The 16120-nt window shown below is 42.1% G+C and overlaps 2 protein-coding genes across 3 annotated transcripts in view; one reads left to right on the top strand and one right to left on the bottom strand.

Annotated features, from left to right (window-relative positions):
* The window catches only part of POGZ (pogo transposable element derived with ZNF domain), a 42215-nt gene extending 29718 nt beyond the window's left edge, over window positions 1-12497 (bottom strand). Inside the window, exon 1 of the mRNA XM_063145801.1 lies at window positions 12240-12497. The gene's annotated coding sequence lies outside the window, so the exon portion shown is untranslated. The remainder of the gene's footprint in view (window positions 1-12239) is intronic.
* Window positions 1-16120, top strand: part of PSMB4 (proteasome 20S subunit beta 4) — a 242579-nt gene that overhangs the window by 38062 nt on the left and 188397 nt on the right. The gene's annotated exons all lie outside the window — the stretch shown is intronic.

Raw genomic sequence — 16120 nt, 5'->3', positions numbered from 1 at the left:
TTCCTCCTCTTCTCTGTCCTATCCTCACAACAGCCCTGTGAGGTAGGTTAGGCTGAGAGTCAGTGACTGGCTCAAAGTCACCCAATGAATTTCAAGAACCCGGATTTCCTGAACCCCAGTCCGACACTCTAACCACTACACCACACTAGCTCTTACTGTTGTTGTTCTAATGAAGTTAATACTTAAAAAAAATCAATCACTATTTGACCAATATTTTACTGGTCAACTAGCCAAATCAAATGCCCAACTCGACACTCATCGGGTCTCACCTTGCATGACCAGATGGGAACTGCGGGTCTTTCCCTTTCTAGACACCTATACAAGGTACAAGACTTTGAATCTACTCATACAGAATATTACAGGTGAAGATCGATCATCTGTTGGCAAAGCATCTTTGAAGGAAATCTGTTTGCCATTGATAACCTTCCTAGAAAGTTTAGCGCTCTAACGAATGCACTGGACTTAGAGATACAGCTAGATGTCTGTTCAAATTCCAAACCACTGATGGGTCTTTTTTTATTGGTATGTTTAATAAAAAATAACGGGAAACCCAGAATCACAAAACTCTCAGCACTCCCTGAATCTCACAGTGGGCCTGTTCAGACAACATGCTAAGCCATGGTTAGCCCGCTAACCTTTTTGCAGCAAGTGGTTAGTGAGCGTGTTTAAACCGTGGTTATGTAGCCACCATGGTTAGGAATGATTCACACCATGGTTAGGAATGGTTCACATGACATGCTAAGCCACAATGTTTAGCTCAAAACTCTTAACCATCATGGTTTAGCGTGTTGTCCGAACAGGGCCAGTTAAAGCAATCTGCTACCAAAAATCTACAACCGCCTTATATTAAGCTACTTGCCTGGTCAACATAGTCATCAAAGAATTATATGCAGGTGAGCAAGCTATAGGGTATGTGAGGAAACCAGAAAACAACAATAACTATTGACCAGTTTGAGCATAAGTGTGGGTCTACCTCCAAATTGTAATGCACACTCAACAAAATTGTGAGCCTCAGCTATCAAAGGTTAAAACTTTTATCAATTCTTCTGCACATCAGTTCAAGTAAGAAAACCTCTCTGCAATTCCAATTCTTTCTTTTTCCTCCAAAAGCTTCCACTGTACATGTTTTTGATATGTTTAGACTCCTCTACTCAACCAAATGATATAATCCCAGTGATAAATAATCTAACATTTAGTTTTCCGCTACATCTCTGGCTCGCTTGCAAAAACAGAACCAGAATGTGCTAAATATATTATAATTTTTTGTCAAACACACACACAGATCAGACATATTGGAGGTTTGTTCTCCCATTAAAATAGACCTCTGTGGGCATTCAAAAGCCAGTTAATTAACAACTTTGCAACATCACATAGATATACAGGCTATTTGCTTTACATGGTCAAACCGGTTTCCGATTTGCCTTAAAACAAGGAATCATCCAGACCTTTCCAAACTGAGTGCTGTGAAATACTAAACCATGATGTTGGATGCACCCTCTAGCCTTCTTCAACCTTGGTGCCCCCTCTCAGATGTATTATGGGAATTGTAGTACAACACATCTAGAGAGAGCCAGGTTGGAGAAGGTGCACTACTTCATACCCCTTGGAGTGGGAAAGCGCTCTACAGTGTTGATCCTTTCCCTCTCTGCCGGTACATGGAAAGCAACGGCATCTTCAGAAAAGGTGTACATCAGATATTTTGGATATCAGTTGCCATCAGCCCCAGTTATAGCATGCCAATGGTCAGGAATGTTGGGCATTGTAGTCCAAACCATTTACAGGGTACCTAGTGGGTTAAAGCCAATGGAATGGCCTGCCGGGAGAGATTTGTCAACTTAATAGACTTCCAAGTTTAAGAAAATCTTTTAAAATCTATTTTAAAGTGTTTTGTTCTGTTTTTATTTTATTTTATCTTGTACACCGCTCCGAAATTTTCAATGGGGAGCGGTATATAAATATTCTAAATAAATAAATGAATACTGATCTCTTCCAGCAGGCATAGCCAGATGAATTTTAAGATGTCCTATTGTTATTTTAACATTGTATCAGTCTTATATGTTTTTTAATCAGTTTTATACATTGTATGATATTTTTGTATTCAATGATGTTCCCCACCTCAATCCAGAGGGAGAGGCGGGTATTATTATTATTATTATTATTATTATTATTATTATTATTATTATTATTATTATTCCAGGTCTTACCCTGGGGGGGAATCCATGGAACATCAACATTTTCCCCATCCCTGAATGACTGGGCAAAGGAGAGGGCAGAAGGCAATATTAACTGGGTAATTCTGCCATTATTTATTTAAACCAGTGATTCCCAATGTGGGCGGTATTGCCCCCTTGGGGGCGGTGGGATTGCATAGGGGGGCGTTAAGAGGCAAAGAAGCGGCGGGGGGGGCTGGAGGTGGTCTTTTCCGAGACGCGCCTCTCCAGAAGGACTTAAAACCCAGGGACACTTTTATGGGAGAAGGTAGTTTGGTCCTAAGCCATCTAGGAGAAGAATCCACACATGTATTAATACCATTTAAGAAGAGTCCTTTTAACGGTGAATTGAAATATTTCAAAAGCACCAAAACGCTAATGAAGAGACATATCCTGCTTGGTGTGCCCTGCCACGCCGGCTGCAAAACAGAGGCGTTCGCTCTCTTTTCCCTCCCTCTCTCGGCAAGCCTGCGGCGGGTGCTTTGGATTTTGAATAAATATTCAATTAACTGCTACTGTTTTGAATTTTATTCTTATTATCTTCCCTAGTGGGTCGTTGAAAACCACTATTCTGAATAATGATTTTTATAGGGTAGGGGGCGCTGGGCATGAGTTTGTGGAACCAAGGGAGCGGTGACCTGAAAAAGTTTGGGAACCACTGATTTAAACCATCTCCACCTCGCTACTTTCCAGGACAACACACTGCCCTCACAAGGCGGCTCACAATAGTACGAAGACATTACAATACAATATTAACAGTTGCAAGGCACACACCTGTCAGTAGTTCTAGGATGCAGTTGAAAAAGTACAGATCTCTTTGAGCACAAGTGTGGCGTGCGGACCTCCAAACTTTAAAGCACACACACAAATATTGCGCTCCTCAGATAGCTTCGGCTATTGGGCGGCATAAAAATGCAAGAAATAAATAAAAATAAGCAAGGACGATTAAAGCGGCAATTTTACACACGCTTAGCTGGGAGTAAGCCAGCCTTGTGCTTAAGCACTAGCCTGCTAGCCACAGGCATCCAGCAACTACATGCAATTCCATGCAGGACAGAATAGAGGATGCAGCATACCCACCACTGCAACGCCTTCATCTTTGCACCCAGCTGCTGCAAGACGGATGGAGTTCTTTGCTCCCCCCCTACCCCATGGAAGCAGGACAGTAAAAATAAATGCAGGCTAGGGTTTATTTACAAGGCTGCAGTAATCCCCATTCAATTTAGCGGAATTTACCTCTGAGTAAACATGCATTGAAAGAGCCACAATAAAATGTTTTAATGTACCCAAATTACTCCAATGAGAAACAAACGAGGCTGTGTTATTACGCTAGGCCAGGAATACCAGGCTAGGACTATCTTGGTCCATTTAGCCCAGTAATGTTGACCCTGACTGCCAGCGTCTGTCTGGGGGGTCTCAGGAAACTTTTAGCTGGAAGTCTCAAGGATTAAATAGGGGACCTTCTCCATGCAAAACATCTGCTCTACCGCTAAGCTATGGCCTCTTGCCTCTTCCTTTTTGTTTCCTCTTCGGCAACGTCAAAAAATTGTCCATCACCATTAGGAAGTCAGATGCAAACCCGTCCACAGAACGGGGAACGTTCTCCATTACACATACAAGTCTTTTTTTCCTCCCAAAAGAACGGCAGAAAGAATGGGCATGAACCCTCCTGTTCTCTTATCAAGTAATTTCATCCTCCTGAATTTTTCTTTTCTTTTAAAGAGGAAGTTTGCTTGGGGGTGATTTCGCCTTCACCACAGGCGATCAGATGCACAGCTATTTAAAAGCCTGCTTAAAATGACAACTAAATTATAGTACTTGTAACTGAAATTAACTTTTATTCTTCCCCTGTTTGCTCCCCTTTCTCTGTTACCTCTCCCGCGTTTAATTTTAAATTGTAAACTCCTTGGAGCAGGGACCTATCCTCTTGTACCAAAATAAATGCATATGCTTCCTCTGTTTACCTCTTTCTTCTCTAATCTTCCCTGTGCTGGATTTTAGACTATGAGCCCTTTAGAGTTTGGGGGTTGTGTTCTGTATGTACAGCATCATGCACAGGGAAGGTGCTATAAACAAGTTAGGGTGCAATCCTATGCATATTTAGACAAAAAGAAGTACTACAAATCCCAGCATTCCCCATGCTTCCCCCCCCCCCCATCTAAATACGTGTAAGATTGCACCCTAAGTAATTCATATTTGGGGTTTCTGTGGTGTCACCTCTCTCAGAAACTCAATACACTCAACAAGCGCTATTTAATTTAGGCCTCACAATACCCAGCTGGGATTGGCAAGGATACAGGCTTGATCGACAGAAACAGAAGCACAGGAAAAAATATGAAGGGACTTTGCTCCAACAGCAGCTTGGAGCAGCCAGCCAGACAGTCTGTCTAGGAAATCAGGCCTCCTCTTCCAAACAGGAGAAACAGTGCCAATCTACTTTTAAAATATTAATGCCGGGATGATGAAAACAGATTTAGCTACGTTTAGGTTTAGTGTACTAACTCATGGCTTGTCACCTAGCTCCTGTATCAAGAGATACCGCAGCCTCAACCACAGAGTCAACTGTTTTGGATATTTTAAACGAAAACTGCTATGTAGAGAAATACAATAAATATTTACACTTAGGTTAAATGTTGCAAGCTGACCTACCAGCACTGGCTAGAGGTAACTCATTACAGTAATCCCCACACTTTTTGGACCTTTAACCGCAACATGGGACTGGCCTACATTTTGTCGTTGCTTAACTGTATGTCCATTGTCCTAATTTTCTTCTTAGTTTTTTCTCTCTCTCTCCTCTTCCCTTCGAAATCTTTCTCCTCTTAAGAAGAAAATCCAAGAGAAAGAGGAAAATAGAGGAAGAGCCAGTGTGGTGTAGCGGTTAGTGTTGGATTGGGTCTCGGGGGATCCAGGTTCTAATGTCCACTTGGACCATGAATCTCACTGGGTGACTTTGGGCCAGCTATTGATTGTCAGCCTAACCCACCTCACAGGGACAAAATGGGGAGTAGATGACCATGTAAGTTGTCTATGTTCCTTGCAGGAGGAAAAAAAAGGTGGGATATAAATATAATAATGAAATAAAAATAAGGTAAGGTTGCTAAGAGTGTCATCTACCATAGACAGGATGCAATTTGTGGTCCACCCATTAATTGAAGACCAATGATTTAAATAGACAGAAACTTGAATTCCAGAAGAGTCGCCATGTTTTCAGGAACAAAACTCCTGCAGCATCTTAAATATTATCGTATTTATTATGGCATAAGTTCATGTGGACCAGAGACACATGTTGCCATATGTGATAAAGTGACTTGTAGTTGACCAAAGCTTATCCCACAATAAATATGGTAGTCCTTAAGATGCCACAAAACCTGGTTGTTTTACACTTACAGGATAGTCACTGGAAGTTACTTTTAGCAGAATTAGAGAACAGAAATGGGCTAACTGAGGTTATTCTGGGATTAACAGAGGCAGGGGAAAACCCCAGGCCCCACTAGACTTTTTATTTTAGTACCACTCCCCATAATGTGAAATGACAGATGTGAGAGACATGATAGAGGTATATTTAAATTTTTAGGGAGACGTTTTCTCCTCTCATAGTAGTAGAACCCAATGGGTTCTTCCCCTGAAGCTGAATGGTGGGAGATTTAGGACAGAAAAAAGGAAGGACTTCTTCACACAGCGCACAGTTAAAGTATGGAACTCACTGCCACAAGACGTAGCAATGGCTACCAACTTGGATGGCTTTAAAGGGGGAGTAGACAAATTCATGGTGGATAAGCCTGTTAGTGGCTACTAGTCATGATGGTTATATGCTACCCAAAGTATCAGAGGCAGTAAGCCTATGTACACCAGCTGATGAGGAATACGAGTGAGAGAGCGCTATTGTGTTCATTCATTTCCTAGTTGTGGGCTTCCCACAGACAGCTGGTTGCCCAGTGTGGAAACAGGATGCCAGACTAGCGAAGTTTTGGTCTGATCCAGAATGATTCTTCTTAAGTTCTTTGGCAATGCTGGGGCTCGTAGGAACATGAAACTTTTCCAGAAAATTAAGGGTGTACAGGTGCCCTAATTATTTATCCACACCCACCATCAACACACAAAAAAATGCAATAAAGACCCGTTTCCTTCTTCTTTTTAAAGAAAGTGATAACGATGTTATGCTGGGCAGTTCAGATAGCAGAGGGATTAAGACAGATCCATGCTGTGCTGCTGGGACATGTGGATCACCTGACTTCCTAAATCAAAAGTTCCAGTTTCCTCAGAAGCTTCCAAAGCAGGCCTAGAAGAAACTGTCACCAGAAATACATCTGGTTGAAACACACAATCCATGTCACTAACAACTGACTGACAGGATACTACAAAGAAGAATAATGGTACACGCTTACGCATTCTTATGTAAGTCCCAGTGGGGTCCAGATTGCAACCTAAAATAGGATGTGACAGTCCTGGATCCAGCAGTGTTCAAGATTACATACATAAACACTCATCAGCATGACACGATAGAAGGAAGACGTGCAACAACTTCTGAAAGTTTGGATCCAAACTTAGTTGCACTTAATTCCTGTTCAAATCAATGGGATTTAATTTTTCACATTAGCTTAAACGAGACCCAGGTAAAACCAACTTCTACTTCCAACCCCAGATGTCTGAGGTTGGAAGTACACAACCATTAAATTCTGGGACAAGTAGAAATGATGTAAATTAAGGAAATTTGAATAATTTTAGTTTGTATAATTTTATTCTGCTGTTGCTCATGGAAGAGGGAAGTATAGAGAAGTCCTGCCCCTTAAGCAGTTAAACGCTTAATCAACCATCTTTCAGGCTTCTGTGGCTTCCATAGGTGTGGCTCAAGCTTGTTTTTCACAGCCATAAGATCTAAAACTTTCCTGGGCAATTGGAAACAAAGCCCTATGAGGAGAGACTGAAAGAATTGGGCACATTTAGCCTGGAGAAGAGAAGATTGAGGAGAAACATGATAGCACTCTTCAAATACTTAAAAGGTTGTCACACAGAGGAGGGCCAGGATCTCTTCTGATCATCCCAGAGTGCTGGACACGGAATAATGGGCTCAAGTTACAGGAAATCAGATTCCTGCTGGACATCAGGAAAACCTTTCTGATAGGGCAGTACGACAAAACATCAGAAAAATTTTTCCTGACTGTTAGAGCAGTACAACAATGCAACCCATGACCTAGGGAGGTTGTGGGCTCTCCCACACTAGAGGCATTCAAGAGGACAACCACCTGTCAGGTGTGCTTTAAGGTGGATTCCTGCATTGAGTAGGGAGTTGGACTTGAAGGCCTTAGAGGCCCCTTCCAACTCTACTATTCTATGATTCTATGATACACTAAGCATTCAAAAATATTTGAAACTAAGGTAGGAGGGTGACCCTATGAAAAGGAGGACAGGGCTCCTGTATCTTTAACAGTTGTATAGAGAAGGGAATTTCAGCAGGTGTCATTTGTTTATATGGAGAACCTGGTGAAATTCCCTCTTCATCACAACAGTTAAAGCTGCAGGAGCTATACTAGAGTGACCAGATTTAAAAGAGGGCAGGGCACCTGCAGCTTTAACTGGTGTGGTGAGGAGGAAATTTCACCAGGTTCTCCATATATACAAATGACACCTGCTGAAATTCCCTTCTCTATACAACTGTTAAAAGATACAGGAGCCCTGTCCTCCTTTTCATAGGGTCACCCTAACTAAGGGGAAAGGTAACTACAACTGAGCACAAATAGAAGTTAACTGTTACTAGAGGAAAACAAATCTGTTATCTGTGCAATGGGGCATAACTCACTTGCTAGCAGCACTTCAGGAGGATTCAGGAATTACAGTGGGATAAACTGAACATGAGTCAACAATACGTTGCTATGATACAAAAGTCCAATGCCATTTTAAGTTGCATCAACAGAAGACTAGACCCTAGGTTCCAGAAACAATGCAATTGCTATTTTCAAAACCAGTGGCCCATCTTGTGTGTACCCTTTGGGGCTTCACAGCTCAAGAAAGATGTTGGAAAATAGTCACACGGTGGCTATGGGAAGGATAAATGTTCCAGAAGATAATCTCAGAAATGTTTGAAGGAACGGAGTACGGTTAGCACGAGATTAAAGGAAGATAAATAGCAGTTCCTGCTCACATATTCAAGTAAAATATGACAGACTGAAGAAAGTGGATAATGTATTCCCCTTCAAGGTAAGTTCAAGTTTCCGCTTAGCCATGAAACTCAGTAAGTGACCTTGGGCCACTCAATGGGTCTGTTCCGACAACACCCTTTTGCAGCAAATGGATAGTGAATATGTTTAACCTGTGGTTATGCAGCTACCATGGTTAGGAATGGTTCACATGACACGTTAAGTCATGGTGCGCATGACATGCTGAACCATGTTTAGTTCAAAATGCTTAACCACTGTGGCTTAGTGTGTCATCTGAACAGGGTCAATGTCTCTCAGCCTGCTCTGTTTCATAGATTTGTTGCATGGCTAGAACATGACAACCCCTTGCTTACCGGAGAATATAAAATAAAAAATAAATTTAAAAGGCTTGCCCAAGGAAACTGGATAGATATGTTTCAAGGGAGGGGGAAATTCCACACTATATGGCACAAGTGAAACCATATGGACATACACACCAACTGCTTCATACTCACACACACACACTAGATTTTGGGCTCTGTGCAGCTGGAGCGAAAACTAACAACGTTGACTAATTTTAAGTGGTAGCACAGTAAGTTAGATCCTATCTACAAATCCAGCAATGACATTAAATGACATGGAACAGTCCTTCTGGACTATATACCATCCAAGACTGAGGGAGTCACATTCTTTCCCATGTAAGAAGGGATGCCAACTTTTGAGTAAGTGACCCAATGTGCCCTTCGCATCAGTGTGATCTGTAGACAGTAATACTCCGTGCCGTGAAAGGCCTCGCTTTCTGAAGATCAAACTTCTCTTAAATGTGCAAGAAGAAACTAAGCTAGGTTTCTGTAAAAAGGAACTCCCTTATACAGAAAACTCACAGGGTGGAAAGGCTCTAGTCTAGTCCTCTCTCAGGTTAGTTAATTTTCTATGTGCAGTGTTTGTTTTAATTTGAGGAAGGGGTTCAAAAATGCCTTGAAGTGAAACAGTCCAAATAGGACTCTACTGTGCGATTATTCTGAATAACGCGTAGGCTGTCATTTAATTTCTCACAGTGCTCGTAGTGGTGGCTGATACTACAACAGGAACAAGAGCCAGAGCAAAAAGACTAAGACATTTATTGTGGTTTCATAGACTACAGCCCACTTCATCATGAAAGCTTCTGCCATAATAAATGTGCCAGTCTTTCAGGTGTCCAAGATTCTTTGTTGCAACAGACGGACACAGCTATCTCGTCTGGAAAAAGCTAGTACAATAAGTGACAATAAAATGCATTCTGTATTTAGAGGAATATTTAGATGCCCCAGGCACATAGAGGGAGGCACATTCAAAGAGTAGGGCTTAATGTTGCATAATTATTTTATTTGTTTAATTAATTTATATCATACCTTTTGACTTAAAACAGTGCTCAATTTGTTATTTTCTTACTGGGTGACCAGTTTGCTGGGATTTTTTTTTTCCTCCCAGACCTTGTAACAAAGTTTGTCAAAACCCTGTATTGCTAAGGCTGGAAATACTCCTTAGGGAGTAAATCCCACTGAACAGGTAGGGGTTTACTTCTAATTAAATTTTGCTTAGGATTCTGCTGTAATACAGGACCCTTTCAACACATCTACCATGACTTTGCTGGATGCGGGGTTAAGAATAATGGATTTATTTACTGAGTTGCTGGGAGCACATGGTGCTAATGTACAGGGCGTGGAGCATTCTGGGAAAGTATTGAACAAATATGTGTATCGCTGTAGACCAGCGGTTCTCAACCTGTGGGTCGGGACCCCTTTGGGGGTCGAATGATCCTTTCACAGGGGTCGCCTAAGACCATCGGAAAACACATATTTCCGATGGTCATAGGAAACTTTATTGACTGAACTATGTCATGTATCATCTTTTGTATTATTAAAGCTATTGTTATATATTATTTTCATTAGCAAACCATCCCATGACAATGGATCGTGTAGAGAAGAACGAAAATAATTTTATGGTTGGGGGTCACCACAACATGAGGAACTGTATTAAAGGGTTGCGGCATTAGGAAGGTTGAGAACCACTGCTGTAGACCGTAGCATGTGGCAATGAGCTTTCGCGCTGTGCGGACGCGTAATTGGGAGGGTTTCCCACATACATCAAGTATACAGTTGTCATGTTACAATCCAGAGATGAACTCAGAGGGAGCCCATGCGTGAGAACGTTACACGGAGTGAGACGCCACGGCCAAGATAGGACAACCTCCACTCGGGCTTCCACCGAATGCCTACATACAGAAGCATATTCCGCGCAAGGCTTTGCTGTGAAAAGGATGGATCTTCCCAACTCACTCCACACTGTATTGTTTCTGTATGACAACCATCTTCAACCTGGCGTTACTTCCAGATGTGTCGTCCAGGGATGATGGATAACACATCCATCATCCCTGGACAACACATGTCTGTGGTCCAAGACATCTAGGAAGTACCCACGTTGGGGAAGGCTGCAAGCACAGCGTGTAGAACGCACTTTCGCTGTGGCAAATGTGAAATTCTCCTAAATACAGAAAGGAGAATATTGCCTTGAGGCCATTGACTTGACGTGAAAGTCAGGTCAAGGGACAAACATCCTCTTCTTAATTGTCAGGGGGGACGGTGGGGAGACCGGCATGATAAATAGGAACCCACTCCTGAAAGGCCAACATGTATCCTATCTCCTATTAAAAATATTGTGGGGTGTGTGACAGGGGCAATGGTTACTTCATCCAGTGGTATTTTTTGTGTGTGTGTGGCCCTCAAGTTGAAGTGAAATGCAAGCTCACCACCAATTCCCACCAAAGAGATGTCCAGAAAATATCATTATTCCTCACAATATCAACATTTACATACTCAGACATGTATTTTAATTTTTTTTTAAAAAAAAACCAAGCCCCTCATGTTTTAATGGTGGGGGAAGGGCAGGAAGAAAATAATCCCTTTGCCCAACATGGCCGCCCACCCAGGACTGAGTTGCAGCTGAGGGGAGGCGGGTGCTTGAGGTAAAACGTGGCCTCTTTCCTATAAATAAATGTACAGATATTGCAGGTTTATTCTAGTTTTATGTGCTGTGCATGTCGCTTTTTCTTAACACCTCACGCAAGACTGGAGGGAAAGGGTTTGTGTCTGAGGGACGGGAAATTAAGAGTGGGCGGAGGGAGCCAGAGAGAGCCAAGCCGCTTCACTTCTTTCCCTCCTCCCCCCCACCTTCTGTCCCGCCCCTCAAGACGAAAAGAAGGAGGGAAGTCTCGTATCACTCCGCCACGGTTCCTCTCACAGTGGGTGGGGGGGGGGGAGAGGAACGAGAGAAAGAAGTAACGAGGCCCCGAAGCGCGAGCCGGGGATGCCGCCGACTAGCGGGAGGGGAAAGGAAGGCAGGGAGAAAGAGGCGGGAGAAGCTCCGCCCCTTTCCCCTCCTCCCGCTTCAAGCGCCCCCCAATCGCCGGCTTCGCTCAGCCGCTCGCGCCGCCTGTCCTCCTCCTCCTCCTCCTCCCCCCTCCCTCGTCTCGAAACGTCTCGCGCTCGCTTTGTGTGCGTACGGCGCGCGCGCGCGATCTCTCCACTCCCCCCTTTCTCTCTCTCTCTCTCTCTCTCTCTCTTTTTGCCCCCCCCTTTTCCTATTCGGTTCAGGTGGGGGGGGGGGAAAGAAGGAGAAAGAAGAAAAAAAAAGAAGACCCGGGCGGTTCGAACCGGTTCCCAACGGTCTCCAACCGCCACCTGCGTTCTACTGGCTGGCGCGCGCCGCCCCACGCGCACGCGCGCCCCCACCTCGCATTCTCTTCTCCCCCCCCCTTTTTTTTCCTCCCTTCCCCTCCCCCCCCCCACTCCCACCTAACCAGGTTGTTTCTACTGCGTCCGCCTCTCCCCTACATAACGGAATGGCGCCAACTCACCTTCCAGGCTTGCTGCTGCCGCTGCGGCCGCCGCTGTTGCTCCCTTCTCCTCCTCCGCCTCCGAGGCTTGCCTAGTCCACTCTCTTAAAGTGACACACACCCCTCTTCCAGTACCTCAGAGAAGGCCGACGCGAGGGAAGAGAGGCTCGCATGAGCTTCCCCTCCTCCCTCGCTCGCTCTCCCCTCTTTAAATTTTTTTTTTTTTAAAAAAAAATAAAAATGGTTGCGGGTTGATACAACACAGAAGCAACAACACACACAAAAAGGGGTCCTGGCTGGCGGAGGGATATGGTGACGTCATTTCCTCCGTCCCGCAAGCCCGCCTCCTGATTGGCTGGCGGGCGTGACGTCACTGGCAGACTGGCACACCCTAACCCAACCTGGTGAAGTTTGTCTGAGGCATAAATTATTTGGGGTGATTTCTTTTAGTTTAAATTTTTTTGAACCTCCCTTGAGGGAGGAGGGATGTCTTTTTTGCCAACCTCACAACTTGACTTTTTTTTTAGGTATTTCCTAGCCACAAAGGCCAAGAAATGAAACAACAGGTGGAAAAAAAAAATTGGATCACAGGTTGGCCATGCCTAGTCAACCTGGAATTGTGATGTTGGCGCATAGGAACAAACATTTAGTGGTTCTGTTAAAACATGTTCTTAGTTTTGGTTTCGAATTTTGCATTTCCGACAGACCTAAAAGTTTTGAACCGGGCAACGATGGTGTTCAAGTGGATAGAAACATGGGATCTCCAAAACTTCGAATGGCCAATCTTCAAAAGGAGATACTCGTCAGAAATAATTGTACCATTTGGATTTTAAAAATCTGAGTTTTAAATATACATTAAAAAAATTGCTTAAACTTACAAGCCCGCGAGATTGCAGTAAGATGAGATCTCCACAATTTTAAATGGATTTTGGTGGTGGTGGTACTTTTTTCCAGTAGATGTTCAATCGCCTAGTGGAAAAACTAGTTAATAAATATTTCAGTCTTGCCTTTGTGCCCGATCTAGGTCCACAAGTCAACTCACAAATGTAAGATTACAAAACAGTACACAATTATAATCAAGTACCTCTTAAAATCACATTCCAAACACACATATTCAAGAACAGACCCTAAACATCTAAGGCGCAATACTATGCATGTTTAGACAGAAAAAAGTGTTACAATTCCCAGCAGGCTGGGAGATGCTGGGAGTTGTAAGACTTTATGTCTAAACATGCATATGATTGTGGCCTTCACCACCAGAAAACAAAAGAGAGATAATAGTATCAAAGAGAAGAACATCCAGCAAATGGGATGCAACGAGGAGAAAACTGCTTCTCTTTCCCATTCTCAGATCAAAGTCCTACTTGAGTATAAAGAAGTATTACGTGAAGTTATGGAGGACCGATCTCTCAGTAGCTAAGTAACTTCATTAATGAGGTGCCCCCAGAGGTTCAAAACCATTCGAAATGGGCAGAGATGGCCTTCAACACATTTCGGTGCATTGGGGAGAAAATCAACTGCGGAAAGAATATAATTAAATAATTAACAATTCGCCAACCTTCACTGGTATCCCAAAATGTCTCCTGAGGCAGGGTTAGAGGCACGTCACTGCTTAATGACAGGTCCGGCCAAGGAAATCAAAATGGTGATAAATACTACTTGTCTTCTAGGGTTCTTCCTCCGAATTATATGCCTATAATTTTCAGTGTCTTGTTGACAAGTCAATGAACACAGCAGTTGCATACAAATAGCCAGAGGTTCCATCCAAATTGAATAAGCATTTTAGCACTTGAAGGCCTATTGCTAGTCGTTAATTAAAGCTAGAGTTGGAAAGCAAAATCTCAATTAGTTCCTGTTTCTCATAATGACTTCATGGCCCCTAGGGCCATCTTTGAACCTCGCTGCCGCAACAGATCCTAAATGTTAAAAATGATGGGCCAAAGACCAAATAATGTCTATGGCTCTTGATTCAGCAAAGATGTTTTAAGTTGCCACAGCAAGAGGCCAACTCCACAAAGCCAGCCAAGTGCAAATACCAATGGGTGTCCAACAGTTTCATTTAAAAACAAACAAACCAGAACTTTCCCACTCGTTTCAAGCAGAAACTACACATTTTTGGCTTGCTACCAAAGGAGTTGTTGCAGAATTGCAACTAAACTTGATTTGATGGAGACGCCACGTTGTCGAGATTTTGAACCACCCCATAAAAACCAATGCCAGCTGGCAACAGAAGACCAATACAATTCTTAATATATTATTTCAAGGTTTATGACCCGTTGTGACAATCTTAGGAGAGAAAATAAGCAATAAGTACCCTAAAAAATATAAATGTGAAAGCAGTTATCTAACGAATGGGACTTAAGTCACCCTAACCGAAATCTGATTTATTTCAATGGGTAGGATAAAGGATTTTACCCTATCTATTTTATTCTTATGCATATATAGACATGGTTTACTGATTCTATGTACTGGTTTTATGCTTTTATTATTTATGTACCCTGCTTTGAAATCTGTGGATGTAAGAAGCTTATCAATATAAATAAATAAATTTGTTTTAAAACATTTAACCTAACCTTGGAATACAGCTTTAATTATTAACTACTACATTTTTTTAAAAAAAATATTTCTAATTAATTACAACAATGATTTTAATTCAAAACAGCTAAAAAACATTCAGAGAAAACACAATCCTATCAAATACATGAAAGAAAATATCCAGTAACAATATCCAAAATGAAAGCATACCCTCGTACAGAGCTATAATATTAATTGGATTTATTTATTTAGTCTTATTAATAAGCTGCCTTTCAGTAACAGGGTTTTCAGGGGGTGTATAGTTTTAATTATTGTTTAACTACTCAATTCATTTTTAAATCTGAATTCTTAATTAATTAGAATTACTCACCTTTACCCTGAAGGCTTTGGGTGGTTAGAACATCAATGAGAAAAGAAAGAATCTAATAAAGTGCAAAATCTGAAATCTGCTTACTTGCTTACTTAGGAGTAAGTCTCATCAACGTTAGTGAAAATTCAGAGTAAATGTGCAAGGGATCAGGCAGAAGGCATACCAAAATGAAAACATGACTACTGAAATGGCTTCCCAATGGCTCAGTTGTGACTAACTGATTTATGTGAATAGACCCAGTCACTACGTTTAACATCTAAGGTCCTCCTCCGGGTGCCTACTCCGAGAGAGGCTCGGAGTGTGGCAACGAGGGACAGGGCCTTTTCGGTGGTGGCCCCCAGACTGTGGAACGATCTCCCTGACGAGGCTCGCCTGGCACCAACGCTGCTATCTTTCCAGAGCCAGGTTAAGACTTTCCCCTTTGCCCAGGCATATGGCGTCACATCTTAATCACCCACATGTTTAGTTTTTTTTAACAGTTTTTAATGCTTTATGTGTATATGTTCTGTGTTTTAGAATTTTAAATTTTGTATACTCGTTTTTATCTTCATTTTAGAATTTCTGTAAACTGCCCAGAGAGCCTTGGCTATGGAGGCGGTATATAAGTGTAATAAATAAATAAATAAATGTAGAGATGAATAAGAGCCCTGATCTTGACGTTAACAACTATTTTATAGCTATTTTATAAATGCTGTTATTTAATTTACTTCTTCCCAAAATTTCCAAGTTTTTTTAGGCCAAGCCCGCACAAGGCAGCTTGCAACACAAATGTTTAAACTTTCGAAAAACATATATAATAAAAACAGCATCAGTTAAAAATAATATATAAGGGGCCAAACCATAAAATCAATAAAGGCCTGGCAGAATAAAAATGTATTTAGGAGAGGGTGTGAGGCGAGGAAATTCTGCAAGTTACCTATAAAATAGATATACATTACATTTATATAAAATAAAAATGTAAACCATGGGTCTATGGAGATAGACATAATACTTGCTC

The sequence above is a fragment of the Elgaria multicarinata genome, chromosome 21, assembly GCF_023053635.1.
Source record: "Elgaria multicarinata webbii isolate HBS135686 ecotype San Diego chromosome 21, rElgMul1.1.pri, whole genome shotgun sequence".
NCBI lineage: Eukaryota > Metazoa > Chordata > Lepidosauria > Squamata > Anguidae > Elgaria > Elgaria multicarinata.
The sequence above is the reverse complement of the archived record's forward strand: the minus strand, read 5'-3'. Positions and strand labels throughout refer to the sequence as shown.